The sequence below is a fragment of the Scyliorhinus torazame genome, chromosome 2 (assembly GCF_047496885.1).
Source record: "Scyliorhinus torazame isolate Kashiwa2021f chromosome 2, sScyTor2.1, whole genome shotgun sequence".
Classification (NCBI taxonomy): Eukaryota; Metazoa; Chordata; class Chondrichthyes; order Carcharhiniformes; family Scyliorhinidae; genus Scyliorhinus; species Scyliorhinus torazame.
The window spans coordinates 351,590,828-351,613,410 of record NC_092708.1 but is presented as its reverse complement, the minus strand read 5'-3'; positions in this window follow the sequence as shown (position 1 = coordinate 351,613,410).

The window sequence follows — 22,583 nt, the reverse complement described above, 5'->3', positions numbered from 1 at the left end:
AGGTGGGAGAACGCGGTGATCCGCGTGTACCAGGATTGGAGTGCGGAGGTGGCGAGAAGGAGGGCGAGTTTCAATCGGGCCAAGGCGGTGCTCCATAGAAAGAAAGTTAAATTTGGTATGCTGCAGCTGGCGAGACTGTGGGTTACACCATCAAGGGAAACACCACTACTTCGAGACGGCAGAAGAGGCGTGGACATTCATTGAAGAGGAGAAGCTGGACTAGACTGGAGAGAGAGAACTTTTGTAATAAAGCAGTGGTGTGATTGCATGGGACTGGGAATCGGAAGGGGGGAAAAAATTTTCTCTTTCCCCTCGATTGGGGGGGGGGGGGGGTGTATGGTGAACTGGGGGCGCCGGTGGGGAAGGAGAGAGGGAGTGGCGCCATTAGGGGTGGGGCCGAGTGGGAAGCGCGGGCTTTGCTCCCGCGCTATGATAATTGTGGCGGGAAAAGGGGGCACAGGAAGGAGGCGGCCTTACACCATGGGAGGCTGAGGATAAACGGGGGAAGCCGAGGTCAGCCAGATTTTGCTGACTTCTGGAAGCAACATGGGGGGAGCAATCACGCTAGAGGGGGATCTAGCGGGGGGGGGGGGGGGGGGGGGTTAACTGGGTTGCTGCTGTTAAGGGGAAGGGGAGCTGCTATGGGATGGTCGGGACGGGAGGACACCTTTGGGGGGGACAAGTGGGTGCGTGGGAACCGGGTGAGGAGCTGGTTTAAAAAAGGGGATGGCTAGTCGATGAGGGGGGGGGGGTAAAGAGCCCCCCAACCCGGTTGATCACGTGGAATGTGAGAGGGCGGAATGAGCCGATTAAGAGGGCAAGGGTACTTGCGCACCTAAAGAAATTAAAGGCAGATGTGGTCATGCTGCAGGAGACGCATCTGAAACTGTCGGATCAGGTCAGATTACGAAAAGGATGGGTGGGACAGGTATTTCACTCGGGCTTGGATGCGAAAAATAGAGGGGTGGTTGTTAAGGGGAGACAATTGAACACTAATATACGGAGGCTGCTGGGTGTGATGATGATGCCCCTGCCGGAGGGGGAGGCGGAGATAGTGGTGGCGATGGATGCAGAGAAAGCATTTGATAGAGTGGAGTGGGATTACCTGTGGGAAGTGTTGAGGAGATTTGGATTTGGAGAGGGGTTTATTGGATGGGTTCAGCTTCTATACGGGGCCCCGGTGGCAAGTGTGACTACAAATAGGCAGAGATCTGACTACTTCCATCTATACAGAGGGACAAGACAGGGATGTCCTCTGTCCCCGTTACTGTTTGCGTTGGCAATTGAGCCACTGGCCATAGCGCTGAGGGCCTCTAGGAAGTGGAGGGGAGTACTTAGGGGAGGAGAAGAGCACCGGGTGTCACTATACGCGGATGATTTGTTGTTGTATGTCGCGGACCGAGTGGAGGGGATGCCCGAGATAATGCAGACACTCGGGGAGTTTGGGGAATTTTCAGGATATAAATTGAATATTGGGAAGAGTGAGCTGTTTGTGATGCCCCCTGGGGAACAGGGCAGGGGAATAGATGATTTGCCGTTGAGGAGAGTAACAAGGGATTTTCGGTACCTAGGGATCCAGATGGCCAGGAACTGGGGAACCTTGCATAAGCTTAATTTAGTAAGATTGGTGGCGCAGATGGAAGAGGACTTTAGGAGATGGGACACGGTGCCCCTGTCACTGGCGGGTAGGGTGCAGGCGGTTAAAATGGTGGTCCTTCCGCGGTTTCTTTTTGTGTTCCAGTGCCTCCCTGTGATGATTACAAAGGCCTTTTTCAAGAAAGTGGATCAGAGCATTGAGTTTTGTGTGGGCTGGGAAGACCCCAAGAGTGAAGAGGGGGTTCCTGCAGCGTAGTAGGGATAGGGGGGGACTGGCACTGCCGAGTTTCAGTGACTATTATTGGGCCGCCAACATATCAATGGTATGCAAGTGGATGGGGGAAGGGGAGGGAGCGGCGTGGAAAAGACTAGAGATGGCGTCCTGTAGGGGAACCAGCCTAAAAGCATTAGCGACGGCACCTTTACCGTTATCCCCGAAGAAATACACCACAAGTCCAGTGGTGGTGGCAACGCTGAAAATTTGGGGGCAGTGGAGACGACATGAGGGAGTGACGGGTGCCTCGGTGAGGTCCCCGATAAGGAACAACCACAGGTTCGTCCCGGGGAAGGTAGATGGGGGATTTAAAGCTTGGCAGAGAGCAGGGATTGTGAAATGGAAGGATTTGTTCCTAGGCGGGACGTTTGCGAGTCTGGGACCACTGACAGAAAAATATGGGTTGCCACCGGGGAATGCATTTCGATATATGCAACTGAGGGCTTTTGCGAGGCAACAGGTGAGGGAATTTCCGCGCTCCTGGCGCAAGAGATTCAGGACAGAGTGATTTCGGGGGCATGGGTGGGGGATGGTAGGGTGTCAGATATATACAGAGAAATGAGAGATGGGGAGACGATGGTGGAGGAGCTGAAGGGAAAATGGGAAGAGGAGCTCGGGGAAGAGATTGAGGAGGGGCTGTGGGCAGATGCCTTAAGTAGGGTAAACTCTTTGTCCTCATGCGCCAGGCTCAGCCTGATACAATTCAAGGTTCTACATAGGGCGCACATGACTGGAGCAAGGTTAAGTAGATTTTTTGGAGTGGATAGGTGCGGGAGATGCGCGGGAAGCCCAGCGAACCACACCCACATATTTTGGTCATGCCCGGTACTGCATGGGTTCTGGGTGGGGGTGGCGAATGTGCTTTCCAGGGTGGTGGGGGTCCGGGTCGAGCCAGGCTGGGGGTTGGCGATATTTGGGGTTGCGGACGAGCCGGGAGTGCAGGAGGCGAGAGAGGCTTGATGTTTTAGCCTTTGTGTCCCTAGTAGCCCGGCGAAGGATATTACTTATGTGGAAAGAAGCTAAACCCCCAGGCGTGGAGGCCTGGATAAACGACATGGCGGGGTTTATAAAATTGGAGCGGATAAAATACGCACTAAGAGGTTCGGCTCAAGGGTTCACCAGGCGGTGGCAACCGTTCCTCGACTATCTCGCAGAACGATAAGGGAAATGGGAAAGGTAACAGCAGCAACCCGGGGGGGAGGGGAGGGCCCATCCGGGCCCTCAGGGGTTTTGTACAGGTGTTTGTATATGAGTTATTTATATTGGTTTTTGTGACTTTATTATTTTGGATATTGGCTAGTTTTTATTTTTGTTGCTGGCAGCTGCCGTCTAGTTAATATATTTATTCTTTTAAAAAAACAGTCATCATCATTATTTATATTGTTTTAAAGTTGCAAAAGGGAAAATTTTGTACTGTCTTTGTTTGACCGAAAAATTGGAATAAAAAATATATTTTTTAAAAAGATAAGAATGAGGCCCCCTGCTTGCACCTGCTATCTTCCCCCTTGCTTAGTGGTTTCTGTTATTGTACATCCTGTTCTTCCCCGAAGGTCAGTCCTGTACATAGTTACAACAACTTGCTCACTGTAGCTTACACAGAACTTGACATCTTAATTTCCCATCAGGCCTTATTGTTGACATCTTAATTGTGAACCAGAGTTATACTTGTAAAAACAACACAAAATGCTCACTTCTCACAATTTCAATCATCTTCTAATATCAATCATTTTCCCAAGCTTAGTTCTTTGATTTAATAGATTTGTTCTGTGTTCCACTTGACCATCCAGAAGACTTCCATCATCAATACAATCATACCTTCCCCCTTTACAACTGTATGATTTCAAAACATGGACTTTCCAGCATAAAGCCAGCCATCTGAAAGTAGGTCACAGTACTTCAGAAAAGTCTGTACATCAAGCTGTGTGATTCTGTTCTGATAGTGAGTTCATGCACCCTTTCACAATCACTCCTCTTTGTTTAGTTTTGTTGGAAACCATTAGCTTGAATATTTGAAATATTCTTCGATCAACCATATTCTAAAGTTAAAATTTATGAACATACAAATTAGGAGCAGGAGTAGGCCACTTGGCTTCTTGTGCCTGCTCCACCATTCAATAAAATCATGGCAGATCTGATTGTAACCTCACTCCACATTCCTGCCTAGCTCCAAAAACCTCTAACTGCTTTGTTAATGAAGAATCTATCTAGCTCTGCCTTTATAAAATTTACATATTCTGTTTCCATTGCCTTTTGAGGAAGAGTTCTAGAGATTAATGCCCCTCCGAGAAGAGTTTCTCCACTTTTCCGTCTGAAATGAGCAACCCTTTATTTTTAAACAGTGACTCGTAGATTCTCACACGAGGAATCATCCTCTCCAAATCCATCAGGATCTTGTATGTTTCAATCAACTCACCTCTTTACTCTTCTAAATTCCAGCAAATAGAAGCTTGGCCTGTTCAACCTTTCCTCCTAAGACAACCCACCTATTCCAGGCTTTAGTAGAGTAAACCTCTGCACTATTTCTAACGCATGTAAATCTTTTCTTGGATACTGTACTACACAGTAACTCCAGATGTGGCCTCACCAATGTCCTGTACAGCTGAAGCACAACCTCCCTACTTTTGTAATCAATCCTGGCAATAAATGATAACATTCAATTAGCTTTCCTAATTACTTGCTGGAACCTTTTGTGATTCATGCACCCAGATCCCTCTGCACCATAGAACTCTGCAATCTCTCACCATTTAGATAATAAGCTTCTTTATTCTTCCTGCCAAAATGGACAATTTCATATTTACCCACATACTCCATTTGCCAGATTTTTGACCACTCACTTAACCTATCTATGTCCCTTTGTAGCCTCCTTGCATCCTCTTCACAATTTACTTTCCTACCTAGCTTTGTCATCACCAGATTTAGCAACAATACCTTCTGTCCCTTCATAAAGTAATTTATATACAGTGTAAAAAGTTGAGGCCCTATCACTGCTCCCTGTGGCACACCACTCATTGCATTCTGCCAACTTGGAAAAGACCCATTTCTGCCAACTGTTTCCTATTAGCCAATCTTCAATCCATGCCAATATGTTATCTCCCACACCATGAGCTTCTTTACACACCTTACCAAATGCCTTCTGGAAATTAAGTACAGTATATCCTTCATCCAGAGCATGTTGGTTAAAAATTATTTCCCTTTCACAAAACCACATTGTCTCTGCGTGATTGCCATGAATTTTCCCAAGTGCCCTACATAATTGTTTCTAACAATTTTTCCTTTCTATTGCAGGCAAATGGGGTTAGATTAGGTGGACTTTTTGGTCGGCATGGACCAGTTTGGGCCGAAGGGCTTGTGTCCGTGTTGTAGATTCTATGACCGATGTTAGACTAATTGGCCTGTAGCTTCCAGCTTTGTGCCTCCTTTTTTGAATAAAGAAGTTAAATTTGTCATCTTCCAATCTAATCGAGCTTTCACGATGGAGCAGTTAAGATAAAGTTTCAACTACAAATTCCAGCATGACTGGAATTTATCCCCCATATTTTTTATCAAGATAAAAATGGTGGCTCCCTTGAATATAGACCAAGAAAAACAAAATTGGTACTAAAGGTTAAGTGCAAAAGCTACTGGACCAATTTTTTTAATTTTTTTTTTGTTACTAAGCCCAACAGGGGCATATTGTGTCTGATGTGTCAAGAGAAGATAGCTGTTAACAAGTGACATTCTTCAAAGAATGCTGGCAAATTTGACAGCTCACGGAATTGATTGAGTGAACTCTGAAACAAAATGTTATCAGGCAACAATCTCCAAAGCTGCAAACCAGAATTCTGAGACTGCAGCCAAGATCAGTTTTTTGCTGAGAGAGGAAACTGTTGTCTGATGGAGAATTTGTGAAAGACTCCATGGGTGTATTAATATCTGACCGATCCTGATAAGACATGGCTAGAGAAAACCAGTCTTTCACATTGGGCCATTGCTAGAAGAGTAAATGACCTAGCATCTAATTCAAAATTATTTGATCAAAGTACTCTATGCCTGTCAGTTTTACAGGTTTAGGGCTTGTGACAGCATGGATGAGTCACACAGGAAACTTGAGTAAGTACAAGCAATTGCCAAGATGTTTGAAGTTGGCAAGGAGCTGCTCAACTGATGTCCAATGAAAAGCACAACGGTCTGACATTTTCAGTGAAGTAAACGTGAGATTCAATCTTTCAGATATCAAACTTTGTAGTCCAATAACTAATGGCACTTCTGTCATGATAGGCAAGCACAATGGATTTGTTAGTCTGATGCTGAAATCAGTGCCTCACATCGCTGTATCATTCACCAAGAATAGCTGTGTGCAAAGATCCTGGAGATTAAACATGATGGAAAAGATTTTTCTGCAGCCAGTTTCATAATGGCCAATGTGCTTGATTACAGTCCCAAGCTTTTCTTACAGAAATAGGATCACACCATGTTGATGTAACTTCAGCCATGTTCACTGGTCTGCAGGGCAGCCACACTAGCCAGATATTGGTCACTGCTTGAAGAAATAAAAACCTTAATGACAAACAACAAACAAAGGATGAGATGTAAACAATGGATGATAATGAGTGGTTGACAAACCTAATTGACATTGTCAGACTCAAGTAGTCAAGGATCAATCGTAGGTGGTTATTTTCATAAGCAATCCCTACAGTGCAGAAGGAGGCCATTCAGCCCATCAAGTCTACACAGATCCTCTGAAAGAGTACTTCACCTATGTTCACTCCCCTGGCCGAGCCCATTAACCCCTTAATCTAATCACATCTTTTAGGACATTAAGGGACAATTTAGCATAGTCAATCCACCTAAGCCGCATATCTTTGGACTGTTGGAGGAAACCCACGCAGACTCTGGGAGAAAGTGCAAACTCCACACAAGACAGTCACTGAAGGCCAGAATTGAACCTGGGTTGCTGGCGCTGTGAAGCAGCAGAGCTAACCACTGTGCTGGCCTTTGGAGATATATCTCAGCTGGGAGAAGAGCCCTGCTTCTCCTTCAAGACCCTCGGAGGTTTGACGAATGACTCTAAATGTTCAAGGTGTCTCCTGATAACAGGTCAGGTATATTAGACACATCTGTTAACCTGAGACTTCTTTGGAACTTGCTGAGAAGGAATTTATTAATTTATGGCTGCTAACACCCCTTAACTGGCTGAGGCCAGAAGCCTAGATCCGTAAAAACGAAGAACATCAGTTTCTCTTATCAGCTATCTCGCTGCCCCAGTCCTCACTATAGGCATTGGAAACTGAACTGTCTTTTAAAACGAAGGATAATGTGGTAAAGGCTTATGGCTTACACAATATTACACAGCACTAGTACAGAAAGATGACAATACAAGTATTTTAAATAATGCAAAATGATTATACAATACAAAGCAAGTCACTTTAAAATGTGACATTCTAATCCAGTCCCCCTGTACATTAGCTAATACATAGTTAATATATGGCGTTGGATAATGATCTAAAGACTGATACTTTTAGTGTGTTCTAATACAAGGTTAAAGTAATTGCTTCTTAACACTTATGAAGCTATTTGTGGTTCTGCTTTCCTCCCTGGCACCCGCAATCTTCTGTAATTATTCCTTCTGCTGATAACAAATGGGATTAATCCAGTTACCTTGAAGGATTGAGACTCCTATGCTGATTGTACTTCATTCGCCAGGTCTCAGGCAAATCAATGATTATCACAACCAGTATTTTGGTTTTGAGGAGGCCTGATTTAGCTAAGCCATTTAAAAACTTGTTTCCTGCAGGCCACCGTGCTCCCTGCCATGCCAGGCAGAGACTTATCTCTGTTATCTATGAATTATATTTCCTGGCCAACAGAACAAATGTTAATGAAACTGAAGTTAATGAAGTTTCTGTCAAAAGGCCATGAGTTATGTCTGGAAGCGAATGGAACAAATGTTAACAGACCAGGAGTTATGTCTGGGTGTGAGCCTGGCAGATAAGAGGCAAATCTTAGGTTATTGTAATGATATGTATATAGTCAGGTTAGTGAAGGGTTAATAATTACATCTCTATGTAAATCAAACACTAGAGAGCATGGCGTTACCACTTCTCTGTATTTAAGTCAGACTGAGGGAGTTCTGGGAGAAGCTGGAAGGAGTAGCATAAGGAGAAAGCAAAAGATTAGAGTAGATGGAGTTAACACGAGGTTAGATCATAGTGTAGTTAGTGACTATTTAGATTATTGAGTACTGTAAGACAGATTCAATATTACTTAATTATCTTCAGCTCCGTAGAGTGCGAACTTCATTTAATTAGTAGTGTAATATAATAAATTAGTTTTGTTTCAATCTTTTGATTGGTATATTCTTTGTCAACACTACATCGGATCATTCTGGAAGAAAGGAAAAAGAATACAACATATATAACAGTTATATTTGGTTTTCAAGTGCTATCCAAGGTGGGAGTCCTACTGAATCGACAAAACTCAGTCTTCTGACTAGTCTGGGGGGGGGGGCTTGAACTTTAAACTTTGAATCCTTCAACATCAAATGTTTGCAGATGGATCAATTGGTCAACAAACTGAGCACAACCAGTATTCAGCGAAAAAGTTATCATTGCTTCAGAAAGTTGGTTATGAAGAAAATTGTCCATTTCACAGCCATATCAATAAGGCATGCTCAGTCAGTAAACCTTAAAAATTATTCTGCATTAATTGGCAGAATGAGAAAACAATTCAAGATAAGGGTTTGCAGATTTCGGGGAACACCGATGAAGCTGTTTGCAGGTCCATTTGTAACTGCTGCCCATGGTATGAACTAATTGAGGTACAAAGTTACAGAATCAGGAAAAGTACTTTTGTAGAGCATGACCTGACATTTTATCATCAATTGTTCCCTCAAATCTTATCAAAACATGCCCTTTGATTCATTGCACAGTTTGGCAGCACATATTACTGTGGACATTTTTTTAGATAAACGTTAGATTAAATTAAGATCACTTCTGATAGATGGATCTGGAGTACTCCATATCGCTACATTGTGCAGACAGACATTGACTATTTGTGCAAGCAAAAACAATGACAATCTCACTAAATACAGTGATGAGAAAATAGAGTAATAAATTAGTCTTCTCATTTGAAGCTTGTTCATAAAAATGCACATTTCTGTTGTTTTCATTAATAGCGAGATAAATTCCTCTTCATCTTCTATTGCTTTTTCTTTCCAAAACTCACTCACCAGCCTGAGTGAGAAAAAAATTGAAATGTGGCTCCTCACACAAAAAGGTTGGACATCCCTGAACTAAATTAAAATTATACGTAATAGCATAGCATGAACAAATTGAGAGCGAGTGAATAAATTAGTCTGTGCCATTGGCTACATACAATCTTTAAGAAATTCAGTTTCAGTGCTCAGCATGACAACAGGCAGTTGTAAAATTGATTCAACTGAGGAAAAATAATTTTGTAAAATTGATTCAACTAAGATAAAACGTGATAATTTAGTTATACAGAAACATGCTATGAAGCCCTAAAAGAAGTCAGTACCCATCTTGAGATAGAATGTGAATGTATAGTTTTGCTTGAATATATAAAGTTAGGTGTATCATAGAATGGAGGCCAGTTAGTCCTACTTCCCTGCTCTTCCTTAGCCTGTAAACTTGTTTTTAAGTTTTTTTTAAAATCCAGATTCCTTTTGAAGTTTACAATTGAATTTGCTTCCACTACTCTTTCAGACAATGCATTCCAGATCATCATAACTCAGTATTTTCTGTTAGAGTTTCCTCACATCACCCCAGGTTCTTCTGTCAATCACCTTCAATTTGTGTCCTAGGTTATTGACCCTTTTGCCGGTGAAAACAGAGTAACCATCAAAACAGTTCATGATTTTGAATACTATTATCAAACTTCCAGTTTACCTTCTCTGTTCTAACAAGAGCAACCTCAGATTCTCCAATTTCTTTGTAAATGAAGTCACCCATCCACACAGGTCTAGTAAATATCTTGTGCGCATTCTCAAAAGCCTTGCTATCTTTTTTTATTTTATAAATTTTCTATTGGGTTTTGTACAAGTTATAGATACAGGTATATACTGTTGCTCTGGTTCTAAGTATGGCGGTCAATATGGTCGCCTTCCTTAATCCTAATTACGTTTGCTTTAGAGTCGCCAGGTATCTTTCGATACCGCCACAAGGTTCAAACCCGGATACTGATCAAAGAGCTGATACACCAGTTAGTTAGTTCAAAGTCAATACTGTTTATTTACACGCATAGTAATATCTACTCATGCACGAAATACTACAGACTAAACTGTCTCTAATGCTAAAGCCTATATTTAGCTTCGGGTGCCCACTCAGAGGAACAATGGTCGTTGTTCGGATCTGAGGCTGCTGGGGTCGAAGTGGTACAAGGGAACAGCTAAGGTCGTCCGTCTGGTAGCAAGCATTGACCTTGGACTTACTTGCTTCTGGTGTAGCTGGTGGAAGGGTCTCTCCGCTGTGAGAGCCGATTCCAAGAGAGCGATTCTCTCTTGGGGCTTTCTTGTACCTGAAAGGAGCTTCGCGCGCTTTTGGGCGGGCCTTGAACTTGGCCCCAATCAATTGGGCCGTATCTTGATCACTCGTATTGATCTTGACCAATAAAGCGGTGGGTGCCCTGATGGCTGGGTGTGTCCTAGGTGGCCATTGGCCTTGCTTTGTTTATGCTTTCGGTTTGGGGAACTGGCGCTGCGAGGCCTGGAGCTAGATCGGTTGCTTGAGTGTCTTTCCTTTGTCCCTGGAGATGGGCCATCAATATGCTAATAGACCTACAGTGTCAGTCTTGTCTGGGAGCTGCGGTTCCAATATGCATACAGGCTCTGTGCCTGCTTGCTTTCTTAGCATTGTCCATAGTTCCCTATAGTCTTTGCAAACAACCATTTTGTATTCTGGAAGTGGCCATCCCAGATGGCTACAATACCGTGCAAATATAACCGGTTGGGAGGGATCTTTCCTCCCCTCTCTTCTATTCTCTCCTTTTTACAGATCAACTAACTAGGCTGGAGGGGGCAAGTGCCCCCCTAATGCTTTTTACAGTCTTTTGTGCAGTTGCCTCGGCATCAGCCATTGCTCATTTCCCCTTCCCGTTTTTCTTCGTGCTATGATTGCTGCCACTGTTGTCTTCCCCTGTGTTTCTCCCCCCCCCCCCCCGCCCCTGTTTTTGTTCTCCTATCTATTCTGTCTCCCCTTTTTTGTTCTTCCCCCTTCCCTCCCCCACCCCACCTCATTGCTGCCCCCCATTCTTTCTTGCTGAGTTTTGCTACCTCACCTTGCTCTCTTCCACCCCCCCCCCCCCCCCCCCCCCCAGCCTGCCCCTGGGTGCTCCCTCGCTTTCCTCTTTCTGTCTTGTCCTGGCTGTTTCTCCCTGGCTATTGGCTACTTATTTATTTACATGTTGGCCACAAACAGGTCCCAGAACAGTCGGATGAATGGTTCCCATGATTTGTGGAAGCCCTCTTCCAACCTACGGATGGCAAATTTGTTTTTCTCCATTTGGAGAAATTCCGATAGGTCGGACAGCCAGTCTGCAGCTTTAGGTGGTGCTGCTGACTGCCAGCTGAGCAAGATTCTACGGCGGGCGATGGGGAGGCAAGGGCGCCCGCCCTCCTCCCCAAGAAGAGAATTAGCTAGTCTCATAAGGCTTTGCTATCTTAAAGTGGGCTGTGCAGAATTGAACGGTTGGGTCCAATTGGTGTTTAATAAAAGTTTAACATAACTTGCTTGCTTTTGTATTTTATGCCTTTGTTGATGAGCCAAAGGTTTCATCTACATTTTGATGGTCTTCTCATGTCACCTTCAAGTACTTATCCATATACATATGCAGGTTCTGCTGTTCTTGAACCCGCTTTAAAATTGCACTATTCATTGGCCCTCCACATCTTATTCAAATGTATCATTTCATAGTTCTTTGTATTAAATTTCATCTGTCAGGCATCTGCCCAATTCACTAGCTTGTTCTGAAGCCTGTTGCTATCCTATTCATTGTTTACTGCATTTCAGAGCTTGTGTCATCTGCTTACTTTGAAATTATGTCATGTACCCCAAGTCCAGGTCATAGATGTATATCAACAGGTACAGTGGTCAAAATAAAGCCATTAGGGAACCCTATATACTTCAAACTGAAAAAAAAGGCTGTTCATCACTACCCTCTGTTTTCAGTCATTAACCAATTTTGTACATTCACTGTCGCTTTGATTTTATTAACAAGTCAATTCTGTACAGCATCTGCCCCCTAAATATTTGCATATTCTTTAACATAAATGAGGAACAAAATTCTGCAACCAAATTAGGAAAAGTTCTGAGAAATTATTCTCCTTTGACAGATAACTCTAACTCAATTATGAGCAACGTCCCATGTATAACTAACTACACGCATACTTAAAGTTCACAAATTTGTTTAAAATTCCCTTTTAAAGCAGAGCAACAAGTCAATATCGATCAAAGATGTGTTATTGAGGATAAGCACTCTACATAAGAAGGAATACTTCATGGCATCTAATGAAACCTTGCATTAAAATTTGTACTCTTAATTCTACCATTTCTTCCATCTTAAATAATCTATCCAACCTAAATGTTTCCAATTTCTCTCAAGTAAAAGCTTAGTTTCATTAAACTAAATAGGCTGAACTCCTATAAATGATCCTCGTGAGATGTTTTTGATATCATAGTTGCCTTTGACTGCATCTAATTCTCAGTATTTAACACATGAAATAGGAACAAGAGGTCAATCGGCCCATCAAGCCTGCTCTTCTATTTAATAAGATCGCGGGTGATCTGATTGAGACCTTCAACTTCAGTTTCCTCCTGCCACTGAGAACCCTCGACTCCCTTTTTAATCAAAAATCTAACTGACCCTTGAATGATGCAGCATCCTCTGCTCTCTGGGGAAGAGAATTGCAAAGGCTAACCACCGTCTGAGGGAAGACATTTCTCCCTGTCTCCATCAGAAATGGGACCCTTTATTTTGACAATCTGCGCACTCGTTCTAGACTCCCCCATGAGGAGATACATTCTTCATCTATCCTATCATGTTACCTCAGAATCTTATGTTTAAATATGAGCGACACTAACAGTGGCTAGCACTATTGCTTCACAGCGCCAGGGACCCGGGTTCGATTCCAGGCTTGGGTCACTCTGCGTGGAGTCTGCATGTTCTCCCCGTGTCTGCGTGGGTTTCCTCCGGGTGCTCCTGTTTCCTCTCACAAGTCCAGAAAGACGTGTCAGGTGAATTGGACGCTCTGAATTCTCCCTCAGTGTACCCGAACAGGCACCGGAGTGTGGCGACTAGGGAATTTTCACAGTAACTTCATTGCAGTGTTAATGTAAGCCTTATTGTGACACTAATAAAGACTAGCGAATTTTCATAGAAACTTCATTGCAGTGTTAATGTAAGCCTTATTGTGACACTAATAAAGTTTATTTGCAGACTTGATGGTCCGAATGGCCTCCTGCACTGTATGTTCTATTATTATGTCGGAATCAAATCTGGGCCTGGTATTATGGTCCCAAATAGACACTTCTAATAAGATTCCAATTCCCAAGGACAAGGGAATCACACAATATTTCAAAGTTTTAGGATTTTTACTGTAATAAACAAAAATCAACATTGACTAAACATTATTTAGTAGGCAACTAATAAGCTAATTACAGAAAATATATCACCGTTTAGCTTCCTTAACCCCACAAAATACCCAGGGAGTCCGGTAGTAGTAGCGACGTTGAAAATATGGAGGCAGTTGCGGCAGCACTTTAGGCTGGGGGCAAGGTCAAGGGAAGTGCCGATTTGAGGAAATCACAGATTTGAACCAGGGAAGTGGGATGGGAGTTTTCGGACATGGGAGGAAAAGGGAGTCAGGGCATTAAAGAGCTTGTTCCTAGCGGGCCGGTTTGCGGGATTGAAGGAGCTGGGGGCGAAATATGGGTTGGGGCAGGGAGGAATGTTTAGGTCAGAAACAGTCAGAAATAGGAAAGGAGAGGTCACCTTGTTAGAAGTTTTCTATAGGCCCCCCAATAGTAGCAGAGATGTGGAGGAACAGATTGGGAAACGGATTTTGGAAAGGTGCAAAAGTAACAGGGTAGTAGTCATGGGTGACTAACTTCCCAAACATTGAGTGGAAACTCTTTAGATCAAATAGTTTGGATGGGGTGGTGTTTGTGCAGTGTGTCCAGGAAGCTTTTCTAACACAGTATGTAGATTGTCCGACCAGAGGAGGGGCAATATTGGATTTAGTACTTGGTAATGAACCAGGGCAAGTGATAGATTTGTTAGTGGGGGAGCATTTTGGAGATAGTGACCACAATTCTGTGACTTTCACTTTAGTAATGGAGAGGGATAGGTGCGTGCAACAGTGCAAGGTTTACAATTGGGGGAAGGGTAAATACGATGTTGTCAGACAAGAATTGAAGTGCATAAGTTGGGAACATAGGCTGTCAGGGAAGGACACAAGTGAAATGTGGAACTTGTTCAAGGAACAGGTACTACGTGTCCTTGATATGTATGTCCCTGTCAGGCAGGGTAGAGATGGTCGAGTGAGGGAACCATGGTTGACAAGAGAGGTTGAATGTCTCGTTAAGAGGAAAAAGGAGACTTATGTAAGGCTGAGGAAACAAGGTTCAGACAGGGCGTTGGAGGGATACAAGATAGCCAGGAGGGAACTGAAGAAAGGGATTAGGAGAGCTAAGAGAGGGCATGAACAATCTTTGGCGGGTAGGATCAAGGAAAACCCCAAGGCCTTTTACACATATGTGAGAAATATGAGAATGACTAGAGCGAGGGTAGGTCCGATCAAGGACCGTAGCGGGAGATTGAGTCTGAAGAGATAGGAGAGGTCTTGAACGAGTACTTTTCTTCTGTATTTACAAATGAGAGGGGCCATATGTTGGAGAGGACAGTGTGAAACAGATTGGTAAGCTCGAGGAAATACTTGTTAGGACGGAAGATGTGTTGGGCATTTTGAAAAACTTGAGGATAGACAAGTCCCCCGGGCCTGACGGGATATATCCAAGGATTCTATGGGAAGCAAGAGATGAAATTGCAGAGCTGTTGGCAATGATCTTTTCGTCCTCACTGTCAACAGGGGTGGTACCAGGGGATTGGAGAGTGGCGAATGTCGTGCTCCGTTCAAAAAAGGGACTAGGGATAACCCTGGGAATTACAGGCTAGTTAGTCTTACTTCGGTGGTAGGCAAAGTCATGGAAAGGAATGGATAGGATTTCGGAGCATCTGGAAAGACACTGCTTGATTGGGATAGTCAGCACGGATTTGTGAGGGGTAGGCCTTGCCTTACAAGTCTTATTGAATTCTTTGAGGAGGTGACCAAGCATGTGGATGAAGGTAAAGCAGTGGATGTAGTGTACATGGATTTTAGTAAGGCATTTGATAAGGTTCCCCATGGTAGGCTTCTGCAGAAAGTAAAGAGGCATGGGATAGTGGGAAATTTGGCCAGTTGGATAACGAACTGACTAATCGATAGAAGTCAGAGAGTGGTGATGGATGGCAAATATTCAGCCTGGATCCCAGTTACCAGTGGCGTACCGCAGGGATCCGTTCTGGGTCCTCTGCTGTTTGTGATTTTCATTAATGACTTGGATGAGGGAGTTGAAGGGTGGGTCAGTAAATCTGCAGACGATACGAAGATTGGTGGAGTTGTGGATAGTGAGGAGGGCTGTTGTCGGCTGCAAAGAGACATAGATAGGATGCAGAGCTGGGCTGAGAAGTGGCTGATGGAGTTTAACCCTGAAAAGTGTGAGGTTGTCCATTTTGGAAGGGGCAAATATGAATGCGGAATACAGGGTTAACGGCAGAGTTCTTGGCAATGTGGAGGAGCAGAGAGATCTTGGGGTCTATGTTCATACATCTTTGAAAGTTGTCACTCAAGTGGATAGAGCTGTGAAGAAGGCCTATGGTGTGCCAGCGTTCATTAACAGAGGGATTGAATTTAAGAGCCGTGAGGTGATGATGCAGCTGTACAAAACTTTGGTAAGGCCACATTTGGAGTACTGTGTACAGTTCTGGTCGCCTCATTTTAGGAAGGATGTGGAAGCTTTGGAAAAGGTGCAAAGGAGATTTACCAGGATGTTGCCTGGAATAGAGAGTAGGTCTTACAAGGAAAGGATGAGGGTGCTAGGCCTTTTCTCATTAGAACGGAGAAGGATGAGGGGAGACTTGATAGAGGTTTATAAGATGATCAGGGGAATAGATAGAGTAGACAGTAAGAGACTTTTCCCCCGGGTGGAACAAACCATTACAAGGGGACATAAATTTAAGGTGAATGGTGGAAGATATAGGGGGGATGTCAGAGGTAGGTTCTTTACCCAGAGAGTAGTGGGGGCATGGAATGCACTGCCTGTGGAAGTAGTTGAGTCGGAAACATTAGGGACCTTCAAGCAGCTATTGGATAGGTACATGGATTACGGTAAAATGATATAGTGTAGATTTACTTGTTCTTAAGGGCAGCACGGTAGCATTGTGGATAGCACAATTGCTTCACAGCTCCAGGGTCCCAGGTTCGATTCCAGCTTGGGGCACTGTCTGTGCGGAGTCTGCACATCCTCCCCGTGTCTGCGTGGGTTTCCTCCGGGTGCTCCAGTTTCCTCCCACGGTCCAAAGATGTGTAGGTTGGGCGGATTGGCCATGGTAAATTGCCCTTAGTGTCCAAAATTGCCCTTAGTGTTGGGTGGAGGTGTTGACTTTGGGTAGGGTGCTCTTTCCAAGAGCCGGTGCAGACTCAATGGGCCGAATGGCCTCCTTCTGCACTGTAAATTCAATGATAATCTATGATTAATCTGGGACAAATATTCGGCACAACATCGTGGGCCGAAGGGCCTGTTCTGTGCTGTATTTTTCTATGTTCTAAGTATCTGCAGGTCCGAGGTTTCACTAAGAAGGAGATGCAGAGCTTTCCGCTGGCGCCGGCCTCCACACTGTTGGAGGGTGCTGACGAAAGGGGGAATGGAGAAGTGGGTGGTGTCAGCGATTTATGGGGCGATTCTGGGAGAAGAGAAGGCACCGCTGGAGGGGATTACGGCAAAGTGGGCTGAAGAGTTGGGAGAGAGCATGGAGGAGGGGTCGTGGTGTGAGGTGCTCCGGTGGGTGAATGCCTCAACTTTGTGCGCGAGGTTGGGGCTGATACAGCTGAAGGCGCACCTCACAAAGGCGAGGATGAGCCATCTCTTTGAGGGGGTAGAGGATGTTTGGGGGGGGGGGGGGCGCAAACCACGTTCATATGTTTTGGTCCTGTCCAAAGCTGGAGGGGTATTGGAGGGAGGTGTTCATGTGAGGCTTGAGCCAGGTCCTCTGGAGGCCATATTCAGGGTATCGGATCTGTTGGGGTTGGAAGCGGGTGCGGAGGCAGATGTTTTAGCCTTCACCTCGCTGATCGCCCGAAGGCGGATCCTGTTGGGGTGGAGGTCAGTTTCTCCACCCTGTGCCCTGGCGTGGCGGGGGGATCTGTTAAGAGTTTTTAACACTCGAGAAGGTGAAGTTTGAGTTCACGTGAAGAGAGAACGTACAACATTTAAAGCAAACTGAACATAAAAGCGGGCAGGTTCCATCAGAGTACAGGACACCGTAAATCTCAATCGGTTCCTGACTCTCATCATCTGGACACCTCAAGGTTCTATTTCAGAAAGATTTGCAAAAGGGTTACCATGGTGGGAGTCAGACTCGGAGTTGTCACCATCTCACGGGTGCCAAACTCGTTCATGGAGTTTGCGTGCTAACGTGGCGTGTGCCGATGTGGGGTCCATTTCATCATTCCTTGTCAGGCGACAGGAATTATCACGGTGCCAGTGTTTCATGTTCTGTAGGGAGGTTGCAAGGGGGCTGTCACTATCGTCGGGTGGCGGGTCAGGTTCCGATGTGGCCAAATGAATTGTTTCAAAGAGGCTGAGCGTATCGTGGTCGGGGTCTCTGGGCCTGTAGTGCCTGGGGCCTGGTTCGTGGGAGCTTCGTTCAGGTCTCTCAGGGGCTTCAGTTGTGCTGTTGCTGTCGCTATCAGCCGAATCAAGCGTCAGGGTGAAATTTGATTCTGGGGGTGTGGTCACGGTCATGTCTGTGGACGTGCTGCTGCTGATGGATGAGGGAGAACTCGGGTTGTCAATGGGTGGGTCCTCATTGTCTGCCATTGCCAACGAGAGGTGATGTGTTCCATAAACCTTAAGTTGATTTACATGGAACCATCCTGATTTTCCGTTTGGATACATGATTTTATAAACTGAGGGGCTTACTTTGTCCGAGATTGAATAGGGTCCTGCAAATTTAGGGGAGAGGAATGAGCTGGGATTGGATAAGGTGATCATTACTTGCTGTCCGACTGTATACTCTGTCGGGTGTACTGTTTATCAAAGCAGGCCTTACTCTGCTTTCGTTTAGCGCCTAGTCGAACAGCTGCAGCGAGCTGTCCTGCTTTAATATTCTCTACCATTTGCTGGACTGCTTTCTCATGGGTCAGGGTGGTGACTGCGGGGCTGGCCAAATCAAGTCCAAATAAGTATTCGGTACCCTTCATGGATCGTCCAGTCATGAGGGTATGGGGGGTATATCCTGTTGAGCTTGACACTGTGTTCCTAATAAACATCAGTGCGAATGGGAGCACTGTGTCCCATGTCGTGTCGTGTTGTGCTGCTGCACCATTTTTCTAAGTGTGGCCTTTAGTGTCCGATTCATGCGCTCCACAATGCCGCTGGACTGCTGGTGATAGGCAATGTGGAACTTTTGCCTGATACCAAATATCGTCATCACATTTTTCATGACCCTTCCCGTAAAGTGGGAACCTTGGTCCGACTCAATACTACGGGGGAGTCCCCATCTCGTAAAAATTTGCTCTGTTAAGATCTTCGCCGTGGAGTTGGCTGTGTTTGTTCTTGAGGGAAACGCTTCGACCCAATTCGTAAATGTGTCAATCACCATTAACACATACTTGTATCCATTTCTGCCGGGGGAGAGGGGACCAATATAATCCAATTGAAGGTTTGCCCACGGGCCATTTACAGGGCGGGTGTGTCGTAGCTGGGCTTTTTTCGCATACCAATCGGGGTTGTTTTGAGCATAAATTAAATAGTTTTCGACGCAATGGGACACGTCGGTTTTCAAATCAGGCCACCAGCAGAGGGGTCTGAGGTGGGCAAGGGTGGATTCAATCCCTTGGTGTCCATGTCCGTCATGGAACTTACAAATTATCTCATTCCTGTCCTGGGTGGGGACTGCATAAATTCCATCATTTAAAACGATTCCCTCATGGACTGTCAAAGAATTCCTAAACTTTTCATAGGGAGCTGGGAAGTGCCCTTTTAAAATGTCTTTTAACGCTTCGTCTTCTTTCTGTGCCTGGGCTAAGTCTTGGATGTTGGTCTGTGAGACCTGAACTGCGTGTCCTGGGGCACTCTCGGTGGGGTTGCCAAAAGGGGCCATGTCGTGAGCCTGCCTTCGCTAGGGCATCAGCTTTCACGTTACCGGGTGGGGAGGAACGATGGTGACTTCTTACTTTAACGATGCCATATTTCCTGCCTTTAGCTGTCTGAAGGATATGTTTGAGCAGTGGGGCTGAGGATAGAGGTTTTCCATCGGCGGAAATAAATCCTCTCGATTCCACAGGGGTAGGAATTCTGTTAGGCTGTTGCAGACGTACAAACTGTCTGAATATATGTCTGCAGGGGTCGGGAATGAATCGGGGTGCTGGGCAATGTAAGCAATGGCCGCTAACTCGGCTGCCTGCGAACCTAAGTGTCCAGGCAACTTTAAAGCTATCTCTTCTAAAGCGCGTCCGCCACATAAATACCACAGCCTGTTATCCTTTTTCTCTCAAGGGCTGTGGAGGAGCCATCTACGTAAATTCTCAATGCTTTGTCTGTGGGCTGGGGTCCGATACCTGTCTTTCTTGGTATCGACTTGGGAACAAAGGGGCCTGTGCTGTGCGTTGGGGCTATAATCTCGCACTCATGTGGGGTTCCTGCGTAGTGCAAATTATCAGCCAGAAACATGTGCGTTTTTGTCCGTTTTACAGTGATGTTGCATCCTTGTAGGAGTAGGGTCCATCGCGCTGCTCGAATTTGGCTTACTGTGCCGTCTTTTAATCTGCCGTCCAATAAAAGCTGTGTCGGGGTGTGCTCGGTCAAAATGGTTACTGGGTTGAGTCCGGTTATGTACGAGAAGTACTGTACCGCCCAGAAAACTGCTAACAGGTGCCTTTTGCAGGCTGAAAATCCTTGTTCCACCAGATCTAAGACTCGTGAGGCATAGGCTACGGGTCCTAGACGATCGTGCCTTTCCTGCAGGAGTACGGCCGAAAGGGTTCAGTCTGTGGTCACTACCTCAATCGTGTATGGGGAGTGGGGATCTGGAGTTTGCAAAACGGGGGCTGTTCTCAGGGCGTGTTTCAATGCATCCACGGGATCCATGTGCTGTGGAAGCCATTTCCATGGGGCCTGTTTCTTTAGTAGCTCTGAAAGTGGGGCTGCTTTTGTGGCGAATCCATCTATATGGTTCCGACAATATCCAACCAGTCCTAAAAATGACCGGAGTGCTGTAACATTTTGGGGCAAGGGCAAATTTACAATGGAATCAATGCGTTTGAGTTCTATTTCATGCTTCCCATGCGTGATGACCGTACCTAAATATGTGACTTTTTCCTGAAGGATTTGGGCTTTCTTGAGGTTAATTTTGCATCCAATCATTGTAAGGAGTTCTAGTAATTCAGAAAGAAGCGAGATGTGCTCTTCCTTGGTGTCCGTATGTAGGAGCAAGTCGGCCACATACTGAACAAGGCATTCAGGGCGTGAAAATTTAGATAATCCGTTTGCCAATTGTCTGTGAAAAATAGAGGGGGAGTTGCGAAAGCCTTGTGGCACACCCACGTGTACTGCTGCCCCTGGAAAGTGAACGCAAATTTATACTGGCATGCTTTGTCCAGTGGTATGGACCAAAAGCCATTACTGATATCTAATACCGAAATAAATTTCGACTGGAGTCCCTGTCTCAACATGGTCTCTTGTGGCAACGGTAGGGGCTGCTAGGGGAGTCAATTTGTTCAATTCTCTGTAGTCGATGGTCAGTCGCCATGATCCATCGGGTTTTCTTACTGGCCAAATCGGGGCATTATTTGTCGATGCAACGGATCGAATCACGCCTTGATTCAATAAACTTTGAATTACCTTGTCTATCTCTCCCTCGGCTTGCTGGGGGAAGCCGTACTGTTTCTGGGGCTTGGGATCGGGACCTGTGATGTTTACTACTCCTGGGATTTTGCCGCAGTCGTGCTTGTGATGGGCAAATGCTGTTTTATGTCTTTTCAAGACCTCTCTAACCGCTTTGTCTGTGGTAATGGTTTGTGGTTCAAACCAGTACTCTCCTACTGAGCTGATCTTATGGGCATAATCTCCTACTGTGAGCGAGGCGGGGCTCGTGCTGCTCTAGCCATTTTCCATATGCATCGGTTGACTGGGTCGAATGAAAGGTTGTGTGTACTCATGAAATCTATGCCTAGGATGTGTTCTGCTGCCTGGTGCAAGTTTACTAAAACAACCAAATGTTTTGTCCTAATATTACCGAGCTGTACATCCACAGGGGCTGCTGGAGGTGACCTGTAAAGCCACTAAGGGTAATGGTATCCGTAGTGGGCCATATATCCTTTTGGTACATGGTGGAGGAGTTTAACGTGGTTCGGCACCCTCTTGTGTCCCAAAGGAGCTCTACGGGGTGTCCCCGGACTGTGCCTGCAACGGCTGGTCTTCCGGACTTATCCCAAAGGGTATCGCAGACCCAAGTTGTGGAGCCCGAACACCGTCAATCGGTGCCACTCATGGCCGAATTATCTGGTCGGGCACTAACGCTGTGAATGGGTCGGGTATTGGTTTTCTGGGGGGGGGGCGTTTGGGTGCTGATTCCTTTGCTACTTCGGGGGCGCTTGACATTCTCGGGCGTAATGTCCTTTCTGTCCGCAATTATAGCATTCCTGTGTCTTTTTTTTTGAAATTTTTTTTATTCTCCTTTTTCACATTTTCTCCCACATTTACATCCATCAACAATAAACAATAATCAGCAAGATATGTCAGTCCCCATAATAACAACGATCCCATCTACCCCCAAACCTCAACCCACATGTTTACATAAACAACTGACAAAAAGGAATCAGGGATTACCCGTAGTCACCCTTAATCTTACACAGCTCCCACCCCCCCCCCCCCCCCCCCCGACCCCAGGTCTCCAACTCCTCCCATCCACTGCCTCTTGTAAAACTCGCCTACGGCGCTAATTTTGTTCACATACTCTCCTATGTTGAGCGTTGCGGGGGCTCTTGCGGATTTTGCCATCTTCCAGACACACTGGTTGACTGGATCGAATGAAAGATTATGGGAATTCATGAAATCGATTCCCAGAATGTGTTCTGCTGTGTGGGGCAGGTCAACTAAAACTACGGGGTGCTTAGTGGTGATGGTACCGATTTGAATTGGTACAGGGGCTGTGATGTGTCCCTGCTGTGAGTGGCCTGTAAAGCCGCTGAGGCTGATAGTGGCTGTAGTGGGCCACGTGTCTTTTTGGAACATGGTGGAGGAATTTATTGTGGTGCGGGACCCTCCTGTGTCCCAGAGAAATTCGATGGGCTGTCCCCAAATTTTCGCTGCAACTACCGGTCATCCGGACCTATCCCAAAGGGTGTCGCAGACCCAACTGGGGGAGCCCGCACACCGTCAGTCCGTTCTGGTCAAATCCG